Source organism: Chironomus tepperi, unplaced genomic scaffold, assembly GCF_022539635.2.
Source record: "Chironomus tepperi strain 1889 unplaced genomic scaffold, CSIRO-AGI_Ctep_v1 contig_261, whole genome shotgun sequence".
In the NCBI taxonomy this organism is placed as follows: Eukaryota; Metazoa; Arthropoda; class Insecta; order Diptera; family Chironomidae; genus Chironomus; species Chironomus tepperi.
The window spans coordinates 761,322-778,235 of NW_027226383.1; the positions used below are offsets into that span (position 1 = coordinate 761,322).

The 16,914-nt window shown below is 29.5% G+C and overlaps 1 protein-coding gene across 8 annotated transcripts in view; it reads left to right on the forward strand.

The window, feature by feature from the left end:
* The window catches only part of bru3 (bruno 3), a 286,566-nt gene that overhangs the window by 26,759 nt on the left and 242,893 nt on the right, over positions 1-16,914 (forward strand). Inside the window, exon 1 of one of the 8 annotated variants that reach the window (XM_070641960.1) lies at positions 9,907-11,629. The exons of 1 other annotated variant lie outside the window; for it this stretch is intronic. The gene's annotated coding sequence lies outside the window, so the exon portion shown is untranslated. Of the gene's footprint in view, positions 1-9,906; positions 11,630-16,914 lie in introns of those variants that run through there. 6 more of the 8 variants (XM_070641959.1, XM_070641955.1, XM_070641953.1 and 3 more) reach the window with 6 other exon arrangements.

Here is a 16,914-nt window from a genome sequence, read left to right on the forward strand (position 1 = left end):
ACGTACGGAGAGATGTGCTTTGCCTCCTTGTTTTTACTCTGTTGCCTGCTTGCTGCCTTTTTTCTGGAAAAAATGTGCTTTGAGTTTTTCCTCTCATTCAGCTTACATATAGATGTTCTCTGTGTATATACAGTCAGTCATGCTGGTTTGGGATTTTCATAACTTATGAAAATATTGATTTTTCATTTCAGCCTGCCGCTTTACAATATTTTTTTTTTATTTTATTTTATACTTTTTTGAATGTAAAATGACTCACTTACGTGCATTTATTCGAATTTGTTCAAATATATGGAAATATTTTTTATTTCCACATTTCAACGTTGAAATGAGAAGAAATTTGAAATATAAAACAAAACGTTCAAAATTTATTGTCACAACTCACAAGCGTGGATTTTTTTATTTTATTCCGTGAAATAGATTTGAATAAATTTTTTACAAGCTAACATTTATTTTTAGTCACTCACGAAGCCTAGCGCGTGTATGGATGTGAAGCTTTCCATTTCCGCTGATTTACATCTCAAATTTTGTCGACTAAATGCGATTTAAACGCTTTTATCTCATTTCTCTATTGTGTGATATTCTTTTTTTCCCCATTTTGATAGCTTATTTTCAATATATATTGAAAAGCATGACAAAATTTGCTCGTGGGGAGATGACGAGAATTTCTTTTATATTTGTAAGGATTCTTCCTTATTTTAGTGATGAATAAGTATCGTTTTTTGAGATCTTTATATTATGAGACTGATAAGGAAGAGAGGTGTGAGGCATTTAAGTGTATATTTTACTCTTTTGGGATAAATTGAGTAATTTTGTAGATTTGGAATGGGAATATGGGTTTGCTTTTAGATCTTGGTCCTTAAAGATGCTTTTTCGAACTAATTGTAGATGTGTTTCATCTCTTTATTACTAAACTGCTCAAGATAAATCACTTAAATGACTATCATTAATTTAACTACAAATAGACAATCAACACCATATTTCCTAAGAAATTTTCCAAAAATTTGTTCGATAAATTCATAAAATGTAATAACTCAATTACCCACTGGCTGTTCAATCTATCGACTGAATGTAATATCCTCCATGTATTCTGTCGATACGTATCAATCATTTTTTCATACACTAAAGAAACAGAATATTTCTTATTTTAGTATTATTCGATAAAATTGCTTGAAACATTTTTTTCTTCTTTTCATCAATTTCCCACAAAAAAAATGGTTAAATGCCTTCAACTTATTCGAACTTACTCTTATTCTATTACTGAAAATAAATAAGAGAGTAAAGAAAATTGTATCGCTATATAAATTTTATTCACGATTTTTATTATTAATGCCGTTCATATTATTTTTCTTTCTCCTTCTTACATCATCCAATATATATACATGTAAGTAAGCAAGCAAGGAGAAAGACTAAACGAAACGACATTTTTTATATGTTATTGAAACGATCATAAATCGATTGATTTTATGGAGATGTAAAGTGTTCGAACTCTAATTTTATTCTTCTTACTTCTCACTCTGCTTGCTTCTTTTCCATCAACGGAAAAAAAAAATTGAAAATAAGAAATTGTATATGGCACCATATTGAAAATGTATTAAACCCGATGGTGCTCTTTATTCTTCATTTCTCACTCCCTCCCTAAACTACAAGCAGCAGAATGTCTTCAATAATTTTTTTTTTCTTTGCCTTCTTCATATTTTTTCCTTTCTTCACTAACATCACATCATTTAAGTTACATGCTGAGAGTCGTGGCATAAAAAAAAATATTTTTTTTTCCTTTTTTTTCACGTGATATAAACGACATTTTCGTGAGCAATTTGAAATCGAAATGAAAGGCATTTAAACTTTAAACCCCTCACATTTCACATTATTCACTCAGAGATGAAAATTGATAAAAAAAAAATATCATTTAATGTCAGTAAAGTATGATGAGGAGGAACGGTATAGAAGGAGAATAATTTGCACGAGGAAAAAAAATGATGAGAAGAATGCTAATTGCTCAGTAGGCAATAAAAAAATTCGTTAGTGTCATCATCAGCCATAAATTTTTGTCATCAAAGGAAAATAAGAAGAAAAACTGAAAGTTCAGGAGGAAAAAATGTTTTGTGTGTTGAGGCTTTATGAGCTTTTTGACTGGTTGTGAGTGAAAAATTTGAATTTTTCGTATGGTTTCTCAGGAAAAACGAATTTGTAGAATATTTCATTCATAATTATTAAGTTTGTTTAGGATCCTAATGATGTCCATTATTGAAAGAAGTGGACTATGTACCACTAGCTATGAAACTTCCTAAAAATCAATCTTAAAGTCCAAAGAGACATCTTGGCACAAATTAACCCATCTTTAAATGACTTAAATGAGTAAAACATGAAAGGAAGTCAGTTCCTAATTAAATAAATAAAGTTGAGAAAAAAATTACGTTATCATGACATAAAACAGAAGCAAAAGAACATCCATGAATGAATGGAACAGATAGGAAGTGGAAAAGTACACACGGAAGAGTTAAAAAGAAGAAAATATTCTACGCAATAAAACTTTAATTAATTAATTAAAACATTTATGGGACTATTAATACGTTGAAATATTATATTGCTATGCTGCACTAGACAGGCATGAACTAACGAGCGCGCGAAAAGGATATAACTTAATAAAATTAATGTCTGTGAATTTTTTGATTGCCGTGAAAACGGAAAATTTTTTTTTTCCACCATCAATTTAACTTTTCGGAAGTTTTCCATTAGCTTGGATCAAGTTTTAATAGCCATGCATTATATGAGCATCTCGAGAGTGCTTACTGTGTATTTAATTACCGTGCACCCCATATTTTTTTTGTGTGTCTTGAGACTTCTTCCTTTGATAATTAATTTCCTCGTTCCCCAACAACAGTTTTGGCCATTTTAATCCGATTAATTGCCCTCGAGGCATTGTTTATGCTGTTCTCTGTTGCTTTGTTTAATACACGAAGTGGTAAAAAGCACCGGACAAATTTTCAACTAATTTATCACTTGCATACATATACATAAAATTAATACTTATGCTATACTGCTTTGCTTTTAATGAGCACTATTCAATTTTACTCTCATTAAGCCACTTTAAGCCGTTGACCGAAGTAGTTTTGGGTGGATGGGCTTTACAGTTAATTGTAAGTGAATTTGTAATTTAAATCCACAAAGCTATAATATGCAACAGACCCAAGCCATTAATATTTCACTTTACAGCCATCGTAAAATGCTTTCATTATAGCAGGGCCTTATTTTTTGAAATATTATAATTATTAATTAAAACAATTTTGATTTTGGTTACGTCGTGTGGCATTAAAATTACTATATGTGTTACGTGCAATGTGGGAATTGTCACGAGACACTCATATACATACACGCATTTATTAATTTGTCTCCCTTTAAGCAATTTAAATTTTTTCGCCTCGCCTAGAATATGGATTTTTCATCATCATTTTAAATAACCATGTGTTGCGTTTCCTCTATTTATTATTTTTTTTTTCTCGCTCGTGCATATTATAATAGTCAGCGATGTCCCATCCCCCAAATCAAATGACGATGAAAAAAAATATTTTTTATATATATTTTTTGGGTCTATGGTGATAAAAAATATTTATTTTATCTTGTTTGGGTTAGAGTGTTATAGCGCATTTTCGAAAATATATGAAGAACTTGTGCACTTGAGCTTCTGAATTTAGTCTATGAAATTGTCTAGAAGTTTGATTCAATCAACTGCCGATACCTACGATAATTGAATTCGGGCAATGACTTAAAATTTACCTTAAAGCAGGATTAGATCTCAGACATAGTATGGACAATATTCAAATATCCTTTTTAATATACCATGATAAAAATAGAACAACTGATTTTTCCGCTATAAAATAGAAAAAATTTACACTCTATTTACTGCTATTTGTTATTTTCCACTAAACTGTGTGTGCGTGCGTGTTAACAAAGCTTTTATGATGCATATAATAGTTTTTAAGTCGATAGACGACGACTGCTCGTAAAAGCCATGAAATTGATGGCGGCTTATACACATTTTTATAAATATATATATTTTTATTCTTGTCGTATCCTCCTTCTTTATTTCACCATAAATGTTAGACGATAGTCTCTGTCTCTTTTTCTATTTCGCTTATTATTCTATATTGATACGATAGCTTTTTGAATGTTGTCTTATCAAATGTCGTCTAACCGATGATTTCATACGCATAATAAGTAAAGCTGAGCGGAAAGCCTTCTAATATTGTCGTCATCATCATCATCATCATATGATGGTAATGGGGATTTAAGTTAATTTTTATTTCGCAATTTTCGTTGCTCCATTTATTCTAATGGTTCTATAAGTATAGATATTTTCTCTTTTCTGTTCTCATTCCGATGGATAAATGTTCGTGGTGTGTATGCTTTGCGTATGAATTCTTCAAGAAATGAATGTCTTTGTTCATTTTAGATTTTTAATGTCAATTTATTTCTATTTCAATAATTTTGACTAATCCTTAGATTCACAATTCTCGCATAAAATTCTGATTCCTATTCTTCTAAATTGCTTATCTTGTTGAACTTCTGATTTTTTTACAAGTCATTTTAATTTTTCATTTCATATAAAAAATATTAAGCATCAATTTACATTTTCAATTTACGTTGATTACTTTGAATCTTTGACGTGTTAAAAAGCAATCAATTTTGAATTGAACGAAATTCAAAAAATCAATTCTAAGAAAAAAGTTCTGAATCAAGCACTTAATTTACGGCTCAATCAACGAGATTTACTCTTTGATACATCACTGAGTAGCATGAGGTATCAAGTATAGCTTTAAGCAATATTAAAGTCGAAAGATATGCTGAGTGTGAAGAAAAGAAAAAGTATTCATAACGATTGTATGCAGGATTTAATAAATAATCTTGCCATGAGACATATTTTATGACATTTGGGAAGGCTTAAATAACTAATAAAAGTAACAGTAACAGAATAGTGTCGCATGATCTAAATGCTCTTATCACTATGCCGACAGATATTATATAATACCAAGAATATATGTCTATTCTATATGTTAAAGGTACGGCTCAAGTAATAGCTCAAGATATTCTTATAAGGAAATTCCCCCAAAGGCCCATTTAGTCATCATTTTCCCCAAACACATTCACATCATATTCTACTCTACTTTTTTATAATTTTCCTTTTTTTTGTTGCTCTCAAGGATATTGATTATTTTTTCGTCTTCTTATTCCTTCTTCTTATTTCTTTCCTCTCCTTTACATCATTCTACTTTCTTTTATGACATGGTTTAATGTTTAATCATGACGAGAAGTGCTGCACAATAAAAACAACTATTCTTCATGACTGTTTACTTGCTGCTGGGTGCTATTTGGATAGATACAAAACTGCAACTATGTAGCATCGATGTCTTTGTTACTACCACGCAGAAATGTATGGTTTTGTCTTATCATGCTTAAAATGTGGGTTATAGCGCACAGACAATGGCGTAATATAAGATGTTCTGCTTATAAATCTGACAACAAAGTAAAATCCTTGCAAAAACTTCTTGTATTACAATTACTAATAAGCATGGAAGTTTATAAAAAAAATCCAGATTCTTATTTTTTTTTTTGCTTATATTTATGTGTGCATAGCACAAATGAAAGAAAAGCAAAAGCAATGAATGAATGAATGAAGTTGCTTAAGCAAGGCACAAAAAAAAAATTGTACAACTGAAATGAAATGAAAAAAAGAAGGAAATTGTGTTGTTTATCTTTACCCTTCTTCAATTCTACTTGCTATTACTTCTGACATCGTTTATTCTTCTCTATATACGGCTATGTGTGAAGAAATGAAAAACAGACATACAGCATCAGTAGCAGCAGCACACAAAAAAAAATGTCGAGAAGAAATTCTCTTTGTATATACGAATTTCATAAACATATGTTGTAACATGGACTAGCAACTAATGAAAATGTAATTTTTATGGTGGATGTATGGGTAATTTGTTTGTCTACCAAAAAAGAGGCTTAGGAATGTAAAAAAAAGACAGAAGCTACAAAAAAAATATTCAGGACATGCAAATGTAGGAAAAGTTGATGAACTCTGGCTTGTGAACTATTCAGAAGAATTTTAAGCTTAATGAATGTTGTACATAAAATATTCAATATCTTGATATTAAACATACTAGACAAGACACGTTACAAGCAGAAAACTTTGATAATAATTGTGATAATGTTTTAGAAATAATTGGAAGTATTTTATCATGAGTAAAAACATTCCATGTAGTTGAGACGGTATTTGGAAGATTTTAATAAATTTAATGGTGAATTCATGCGGAAAAGTTGTAGGTATTAATTATGGATGTTAGATTTTGTTACAATATTTTCTGAATCATGTGAAGGTCGATATTCTATAGAAAAACATCAACTTTGTTTATTTGTTCAAATATGACATGAAATAATAAATATGACCTTATCCAGATCATAACAAAAATCCAATAACCCATAAACACAAAAGTTTTTTAAACAATTTAATCCTTTACATCTTCTCAGAACAATTAAATTATTCAAACAGTAGAAACATTTCCCATAAAAAAGGTAGTAGCAATTTTTTCTAATTATCCACCTAAATGTTCTATTTCTTCATTTCTATTGCCCTGTAGTAAAAATTTCATTTACACACAAAATTACTCTAGCATTTATTCATACAGCATACCTCAAAGATACACAAGAAAAAGGCACAAAAAAGAGAGAGAAAAAAAGTATTATTTGAAAAGCTCTGTAAAAAACACAATGTAACATTGAAGCGCCCTCCATAATCATCAACATTAACATCAGTAGCTGTGCAAGCTAAAAAAAATTATTACAATTGAAATGAAATTAAACATAAAGCGATAAAGAGTATTTTAATACACGTCATGTTCTGCTGCTTCTGCTGTACCACTATGTGTAGAGTGTGTAGTAAAAGAGACAGAGAGAGAGAGAGAGAAAATGTGTATTTGTATATAGACACATTTTATATGCCGCTAAGAAGAGAAAAATAAAAAGAATCTAAAGAAATGTAATATTCTGACTCCCCGACGAACAGAACGACTCGTAAGAATAAAAATCACATTGATGATGATGAGAATGATGATAGTTGGGAGGATGAGATGAATGAAATAAGAAGAACAAGAAGAGTGACGAGAGAGAGAAAAGAGAAAATTTTTGTATGATTGGGGGGATGATTGGGGTGGTTGTAAACTTACTACATCGTTTTAAAAGCCTTGCGCAATGGAAAGTTACTGATGAGAGAGAAATGAGTGAAATGACTTCTCTCGCCGACAATGATACGAATATAAAAAATGAAAATCAACACAAAAATTGCATGCACATTGAAGCATGCTAATTTCCAGTTAAAAGTAATGTCACTTTCGGAGCATTAACCAAAGAGACGGCGTGGAAATGTATGAATGATGACGATGATGATGATGACTCTTTCGGTATAGAAGAGCATTTCGGGCAGTCATCAACATTTATGAATTAATTCCACATGAAAAAAAAAAAAAGAAATTGCAAAAAGAACTTTCTCTCTCGCTTGATGACTGATGATTCATAGGGAATGCGATTGGAAAAATGTTTTTTTTTTTTTTTTTGTTCCTTTCTGTTCTCAGTATTCTCCACCTTCTCCTCCTCCAGTCAGGGAAAAATATTTTTTTTTTTATTCTGTGCTCTGAAAATACATTGTGAATAGGGCGCCTCTATATACACACAGAGTTCCATGCTTTTGCTTCTCTTCTGCCGTGTATATGAAAAAAGGAAAAAGCAGAATGCGAGGTTTTAGTTTTTGTTTTGTGCTCTTAGTATTCAGTGTTAAGGCGATTGCCGCTGACAAAGTTTATCTCTAAAATTAACCGTTTTCATTGAAATATTAAAGAATAAAAAATAAATGGAAAAAAATTATTAAGCAACAAAAAGAATTTACACAAAATAAAGCAAAATTAAAAACTATAAAAATTTCTTTGTTTTTTCGGTTTCTTGTTTTTTATTCGTGTGAAAAATAAAGTAAGGCGAGATAAGAAAAACAAAAAAAAAAAAAACTCGAAAGACATAAAAAAAAATTTCAATGTTTCTTAATTTCTTCATTTTCAAGGAAGATAAAAAAAAATTATTCTCTCGGTTTCGCGTGTGTACGTCTTCAAATAAGAAGATTTTTACTTTTGGTTGTCTCATTTCGGTGTAATTATGTGTGTCTGTAAAAAATAATAACATTCTGTGTAATTGTTATCACAAAAAAAAGGAAAACAAAACGTTTCGCTCAAAAAATAATTTGTAAATTAAAGCCTGACTTTTGTCTGTATGAGAAATAAAATTTCGTGGCTACACACAGTGTGAGAAATGAGACATTTATAGCTTTGAGGAAAAAATAATTCCTACCAAAAACTTTTATTTCAATTTTTGGTGTTGTAAAGAAATAAAGTGAGAAAAAAATTTCCTTTTAATTTTTCTTTTCGGTGTCCACACAATAAAAAAAAAGTAAAATTGTGACTGACTTTGTGTATGTATAATCATATTTCATCGTTGAATTTGATTTATTTGATTTTTGGGTAAAAAAAAGAGAACAATAAAGGAGCTGAATTTGATATTCTAAAAAAAAGAAACGGCACAAGGAAAATAAAGATATATCGATCCTGCACACGTCACTTTCTGTGTGTTACATTTTTAGTTTTTCTTTTTTCGGCAAAGAAGAATATAAAAAATTCTCTCTGTTGTCAGTAAAAAAGGACAAAGACCTCGAGAAAAGATAAGAAAGCATACACGACAGTGCGGCCAGTTAAACATTCTAAAAATTCTAAAACCCATTTTCAACCCAGGACTATACCTAAATATAAAATAAAAAAGTGAAAGCAAAAAACACGGAAAATAAATTACAGGGACATTTAAAAAAAAAAAATTCAAACAATTTTTGTGTGTATATGTGTAACAGAAGAAGAAAATATAAATACATAAAAATTGTATGTTGCAATCTAACGTTTCGTTCAGGCCGTTCTATTGTTTAATTAATCACTGTACACTGTGAAAAATAAATAAACATTTTTGAGACATAAAGAAGAAAGATTAAGGATTAAACAGAAGAAACTCTCGACTCGAAAGTGATTGTGCCGCGTGTGTAAAAATAAATAGGAAGGAGATTCCATTTGTGTGTATAAAACATAAATCTCTCGTATTTTTTTTTTTTTCTTGTTGTGACTGTGCATCAAGAGTGGTGGAATTTTTTTCTTTCTTTTTCCATTCCTTGTCCTCATACCCATAGCTTACTGCTGCTCTACATAACTCAAGAGTAGAGTAGTATTATTTGATGTGAAGGAACAAAAGTACATAACAGAAAAGAAGAGACGAAGAATATATGTATAAACATTTCATGCTCCTGTCAGGGTTGCATTAAAGTGCCACTACTTTAATATTTAAGCAAAAACAAAAAAAAAATAAACATACTCGGAGAAGAAGGAAGAATTCAAGGAGCTGTAGAGAACATTTTCCATACATTGCTGCTTACTGACAAGAAAAGTGCTTTCATTTTGTTCCTTTTTGTGTGTTCCTTCTCGCTACTCGCTGTGTATGCGGTTGCCGTGCTTTTCAAATCTCTTGAAATAAAAGGAATAAAAAAAAAGAAATAAGAGGAATTTTTTGCCTTGTCAGAGAGTTTAACAGTTAAATGTTACACATAGCAGGAAAAAGCAGATAATTGCTGTGGAATTAGAATTTTAAAGTGCCTAATTTCTCAAACACAAGAAAGGGGAAAAAAAATAAAAAAAAGAAATTTTTGCACACACAAACATAAACACATACGGAGAGATACATCCGGCATTCATATATAAAAGATAGACGAGTGTTTAATGTGAAATTACAATTTTTTTTTCCTTTATTTTCTTCTCATTCTCTTCCACATCATCATTGCTGTCATATGATTTTTCCAGCTGAAGAGTAAAAAAAAAATACTTGAAGAATAAAAACACATTTTTCAGCATAAAAAAAAGTCTGCAAAATCGATAAATTTTTCTCTCGTTTTCTATGAATGAATAGCGGTCGATTAAACATAGAGAGCACAAAACTTTTTTTTTATTTAATTTCAGATTCTGTGTAAAAGTGATAAATGATAAAAAGCGAACGAAATAATTGTTATTTAATGTGTATAACAATATTCTGTGAACAGTAAAACCGTGAGGGACTTGAGTGATAAATTGTCGGCTGAATAATTTTTGTCAGAATTTAATCTTTTTTTTTTGGGTAGCATATCGGGATTTTTGTCCAAAAAAAAAAAATTGTTAAAAATTGTTGAGAAGAAAGACAGTTGAAATTAGTACGTAAAAAAATTGTTTAAGCAAAAAAGCCGGTTAGCAAATAGAATTCGATTTAAAAAAATTTAGTGCTGATAGACCCAAAAAATTTTAAAATCCAGAATTTTTCCAGTGTCAAAAATAATCCTCAAAAATAAATCATCCGGAGTACAAAAAATTTTCCAAGCCGGTTGAACGTAAAAAATTTTTGCACAAAACCAAAATTAATCAAAAAAATTCAAATGCACATACTACGTAAATAAATCTTATACGAGTAAGTAAATAATTTAGGAACTTAACAAAAAAATAAAAAAATTCAAAGTCTGACGAAGAAATAAAATATTTGAGTTGATTTGAGTGTTCCTTTAATTTCGTACGTCAAATAAAGAAATTTTCCTTGTGATTGTGTTGAATAAGAAATTTTTAATAAACGGAACGATTGCTGTTAGTAAGAATAAACATTATAGCTCGAAACGTAACTGAATGAAATCTTAATAACACACAAAAAAAAAGTGACTTTTTAGTGGAGCTCAACCTCAAGAATAATTTTTAATAAAAGGTGAAATTCCTCTCATGTCATGTGTGCAGCTTAAAAGAAATACGTAAAAAAAAGGCACATAAAAGAATTTTCCTGCGTAACGACACAGAAAAGAAAATAAGAGGAAAACTTTCTTCTCGTAAAAGCAAATAAAAGCGATATAAAAATTGATATGTAATAATAAATTTATTTTGTGAAGGCAAAGAAATATTAAAGCTATCAAAAAAGGACCAAAACGAGGAGATAAAAAAAAAACGAGAAATAATAATCTCAATATAGTTGGAAAAAGAGCATCTGTGTGATATCGAAGTGATAAGATTTTGTATTATGTGATAAATATAACATATAACAAAAAAAATATATAAATCCATTTATTTGTGCAATAAAATCGTTCACTCAAATTGCTTTGAAGAGAAATCAAAATCAGAAGAAAAGAAAAATCAATGATTTTTTCATTCATTTCTTAAAGTTCACATCACAGAAAAAGAAAAGAAGAAAAGTCAAAAAAAAAGTGAGATATACATAAGAAGGCAGAGAAATAAAAGTTGAAAGGAAGAGAAAAAGAAAATATTGTTATCAGATGTGTTATAAAGTGAAAAAAGACAGAGTGCAAGGAGAAAAAAATTGATTAAAAACCATAAAAGAAAATAAAGCAAGAGTGAGAAAAGCAAAAGAAAAATATTTTTTTTTTTTCTCGTGCAAGTAAAATTTATGGCATCAAGTTTGATTTTTATCAATAAATAAAGCATCTATCGATAGATTCAACGGAACACAAAAAAGGAAAAATAAGAAAAAAGTAAGAAATATAGTTTTGTTTATGTGTACATAGTGGGCGAAATAGTCAGGGTTGAAATATGGACTTAAATTTTTGTGAACCTTTGGCTTATAAATTTACCAAATCTATCAAAATTTGTCCTGATTCTATAAATACCTAGCCTTGGATCTCTAAAAATTCTTATATATACCATAAAAAAAGACAAATTATCGAACGTAAAAAAGTCATGTATTTTTTTGATGAAAAAATTTACAACTGTTTTGTATGCTTCACGCTATAAAATTGAAACAAACTCATTACTCTCTTGTGCATATTCTATTTTACTCTTGAGAAATTTGTAGAATTTAAAAATTTATTGGATTTTTTTTTTAAGATTTTGCGGAAATTACTGAATTGTTTTGATTTTTTGGGGGGCTTTAATGGCCTTTGATTTTAGAGTTTTGTTGCTTATCTTGGAGTTTTTATAAGGGAAGCTCGAATTCGTCTTGAAAGTTGACTCGACTCCATGGATCGACTTTGAGATCTGGTTTATAACCTTAAGCTTGTTCTTCAAGCCTCTCCTGATTTTCAATTCTGGTGCATCTTTTCATAGGCATTGTCACTATTTTCCTAATTTTATCACTAAGCAATCTTCCAACCCTGGCACAAAAAATCATCTTCATTGTTAACGTTTACGATTCTTTCGACATTTGTTTTATTGTCCTATTGCTTCTACTGCCTTCCAGCAGCTTTCATTCTGGGTGGTATTTCTTTCTTCATTTTCTGTTTGTGCTTAAAAAAAATATCATCAAGACATTTGTCGAGTGGCGTCATAAATATAGTGGAGGACTAATTTTTCGTCCATCAAAAAATACCCAAAAGCAATTCTTTCTTTTTTTCTCTTGCCATCTCCTTTTGTGAGCTATATGCTCATAAACTGAAAATAAATAATACATAAGCAGGATGAGAAGAAAATATATTTAAGTGAGGAAGAATATCAGAAAAAAATAAGAAAAGAAAAAAAAAATTATCGGAGAGGAAATTTCATAAAATTATTCAGAACGTAGCATAAACTTCTAAAGTGCTGTCTTTTTACATTACCTAAATAAGTAAAAGGAGAAACTTTTATTTTCTCTTCCGTCTCACTTTATATGGATTTTGTATATGCTTTGGTTTTTTGTTATTGAGAATTCCTTAAGACACAAAAATCTCTCAGGTTTCGCTTAATTACACTCATGGAATTTTTGTTTTGTATGCATTTTGAATCGTTACAGGCTTCTCGTCTGTCAGAGTACGTCATATTCCCGAATGCAGATAAATTGACATAATGTCTAGTTAGTAACTAGACCTACAGACTTTTGTCATATTTTAAGGGAACATTCTCGAGAAAAAAATCATAAGTCGACCGTTGGTCTAGTTATTAACTAGACATTATGTCAAGTTGTCCACTCGGGAGCTCCAATTTGACAATTTTTGAATACAATAAATTCAATTTTTCATGAAAAATCCGAGTTGACTTAAAGCTTTACAAACCTTTTTCATACAAAAGTAACAACCCTAAATGTGACTTTACTGAAAATAATTCCTTTGAGTGTCCCATACCTTTCTCATCAAATTTAATCCTACTATCGAAAATATTCCTAACTTTCACATCTCGTATTCCTTTTTTCCATCTCATCCATTTGTATTTGCCTGTCTTTTATTTTTACTGCTAGTGTTTTCCATGAAATTCAATGATTATAGAAGTAACATCATCATGAGAATAGAAAAATATTTATATTTAACTAAGATTGCGTATATCGCATATGTATTTGTATACAAAAGTGGAATCTAGTTTTTCGAGAAGGATTTTTAATATAAAGACAAACTTTTGCTTTTAAAACGAATCAAAGATTAAGATCAAAGTGCTGAGATGACAACGACGACGTCTTTTTGTGAGATTCATGAAAATTGAGGAGGGAGTAAAAACAAAACACACACAAAAAAAGTATGGAAAAACAAAACATGAATGCAAAATTTATATATTATAATGCTTTTAACAGCTTTTCCTCGTCGTCTTTAGTCTCGATTAAAGTAGTTTTTAATCTCTTTTCATTCATGCTTATTTCTTTCTTATATCACAATAAAAGAGTTCGTTGAAAAAAAAGGATAGGAAATAAAAAGGGTTAAAGTGATGGAATTTACTCGAAAGACGTGATGAAATTAAGTTTTAGTATAGTGAACGAACAGAGAGAAAATTTCTGTTTAAAATTTTTATTTTTCCTATAAATTCGGCGAAAAATAAGCTTAAGAGATTTTTTTTCCAAAAAACTTTTCTTTTTTGCTTAAAATGAACCAACAAAAGCATTTTTGTATCATTTGACATCAAAATTCTTCTTTTTAATGGTGTTGTTTCTTATTTTGCCTTTGTGTGCAGTAAAACACTTCAGTTTAGTGGGAGTTAAAGCAAGTAGATGAATTTTTAAATCACTTTGGTTATTTTGAGTTAGATTAATTAGAAAATTGTCAAAACAAACATTTTCGACGATCACAATTTTGTGTTTCTAACTTGAAAATGCGCCTAATGTTCCTCAACCCACAAAAGCCTCCCAAACTTAATCCATTTTATATTATTGACTCATTCTCTTTCTTTTACTTTTATTCTGTTGTATTCCTTACATTTTTTTTTCTCTTCACAAAAATAAAATCTTAAATCCTTTCCATTCTTATTATTTGGTTTACTAAACAGTAAAACGAGAAGACAATAGAAGAAGAGATTCCTTTTTACGATTCAAAAAATTTAAGTTCATGATTTTCAAGGGATGAAAATCTTTTTATCTTACATTTCGCTTTACTTAACAATTTTCCTTGGCTGTTCAATTATTGATGTTTGTTTAGGTCTTTTTTAAGGAACATTTTATTTTATTTATTTAAAATCTCTTGTGAATGATATAAGATTCATTCTTTTAATTGTTTAATTCTCTCAATGTTTGACAATCATTAAGATTAGCTTACTCAGACTTGTTTGCACTGCAGTTTATTTATGTGATTATCTTAATTTTGACAGGATGTGATTGGTCCGAGAATGATAATTAGTTCATTTGGTTATGAGATTAAGATTTATAAATTTAATTTTTGACTTTTATGGGTAATTTAAGTTTTAAGATAATATCTAAGAAGTTATATAATGCTTTGTTTATTCAAAAGTCTAAAATGGCACCATTAACACAATTCTCACACATAAATATGATCTTAGCTAATAGAAAACTGTAGAAAAATTGCAGTCCATAATCAACAAGGATTAAAGTATGAATAAATGAGCGCTAAAAGTTGTAATCCTTGTAAATTCATTTTAAAAATAATTTTCTCCCTTTTTCTCCATAGAGTATTAATACAGACTCATTTTAATTTACACTAATGTGCACAAGCCATAAAATTCTGTGGAATATGTAAATTTAATTAAATCTTTTTACATAAAATATGTAAAGAATTAAAATTTATATAAAGCTATGAGAAAAATAGAAAATTTATGCTGTTACAGAAACTACATTTATGTATTTCCAACCCTTTGCTTAAAAGCAAACATTTTATATAAAAAAAATAAGCACATAAAGATGTCATAGCTGATTTAATAGATAACTATGTTTATTCACAACTATAAAACTTACAAAATCTACGAAAAAAATGTGCTGTAAAAGTTATAAAACTTTATTTTTTTTTTTTTCAATTTCATTCTCAGCAAAATCACACAATTTTCTTAATTTAAAATATTCCAATTTTTTTTTTATTAGCAATAGCTCAGCACAAAAGGTTAATGGAAAAACGAGATTTTTTGATAGCCAATTTGAAAATTGCACATATAAAAAAATTGTCTCGCTTACCAGAATGAAGGAATGAGACGAACAAAAAAATAATGAGAATGTCAGCCATAAATCGAACTTTTTTTTTTCCTTCATTCTATTCATTTTCACAATTCTTTCTCCTCAATTTTAAATGATTGTAATTTGTCTAAATCGAATTCTTGTGTGAGTGGGATGGAATATAAGAAAATTTTCTTCAAACCACCACCGACAGTGAGAAAGGAATTTTTTATTGAGGAAATTTGAGTGAAATGCATTTGTTGTGGTTTGGTCGGTTTGTCTGTTGAGTGAAGATTGAATGAAATGTCAAATTTTAGTTTTCTCAACTGTTAACTTGAATGGAACAGTTTCACAGTCAAGATAATTGAAATTTACAAATTTAGACCTTAAATTGACCCTAAATCATATCTTGTGCCTATTGTTTGACATGACCTGAACTCCATTTACATATCAACTTTCAAAAATGCGCTTAATACCATCCATAAGTCCAGAGCATTCTACATTCTATTTTCATTCATTCCTTCCAGATCAATAACCAAAAAAATGAAAATAAAATAAACTGGGTGAGAGAATGAGAAAGACGGGAATGAAATCAGATTTTAACCAGCAAAGAAAATTCCCATCATCAAATTCGTTATGCTGACGTTAAAAATTATAGTAAAATAGCATTAAATTTCAGTTTAGGGTTTGGGATTCTTGAGAAATCGAAAATTATTTCACGAACATAACATTTAGCATTTGAATATTTTCATTCTTTACCAGGAAAAAATTTCACATTGCTATTGGTGTTTTTTGGGGTAGAGAAAGACACAAAAATGCCACAAGAAGATTCCAAAAGGAGTGCTGGCAAATTCTCAGTTCAATCTAACTGTAAAACTGGTGCCATAATAAGAAATTATGCTCCTTTGCAAAATTTCACATTCTAAAGACATAAAATTTTTTAGTTTTCTTCTCTCCTCGATTTAAGTAAAAAGCTTTTGATTCTTTTTGTGTCTTCAAACTTTTTTTCTTTTCTGCTTTCTATTCAGTTTCCTTCTTTATCCCTTCGTGCATCAGGCACGGCTATTGTACGTGACGTACTCGCTAAAAACAAGCAGCCAGGCAAAAATACAAAATGAGCAGAGAATGTATAACTAGAAAATAAGAGAAAAATCGGGCACAGGTAGATTGAGTTAAAAAAAAGAAGGAATCAAGAAAAAGTAGGAAAAAGTCTTATATCTAAAAAAATGAGGAAAATTCATAGTCAAGATAGATTTAAGCCTCATAATAATAATAACAAACACCATCATCTAGACAAGCACATCATCGTCACTATAACGAGCGAAGCCCCTAGAACCAAATTATTTTATTAAACCGTATACGTGAATAATTTGTTTTCAGTCGTCGTCTCATGAACACCCCCCGTTCGTCGTCAACATGAAGCATTTTTCTATCTATTTCTATTTGATGATATTTTATTCTCACCTTCTTGTTAATAGTGTTTTTTAT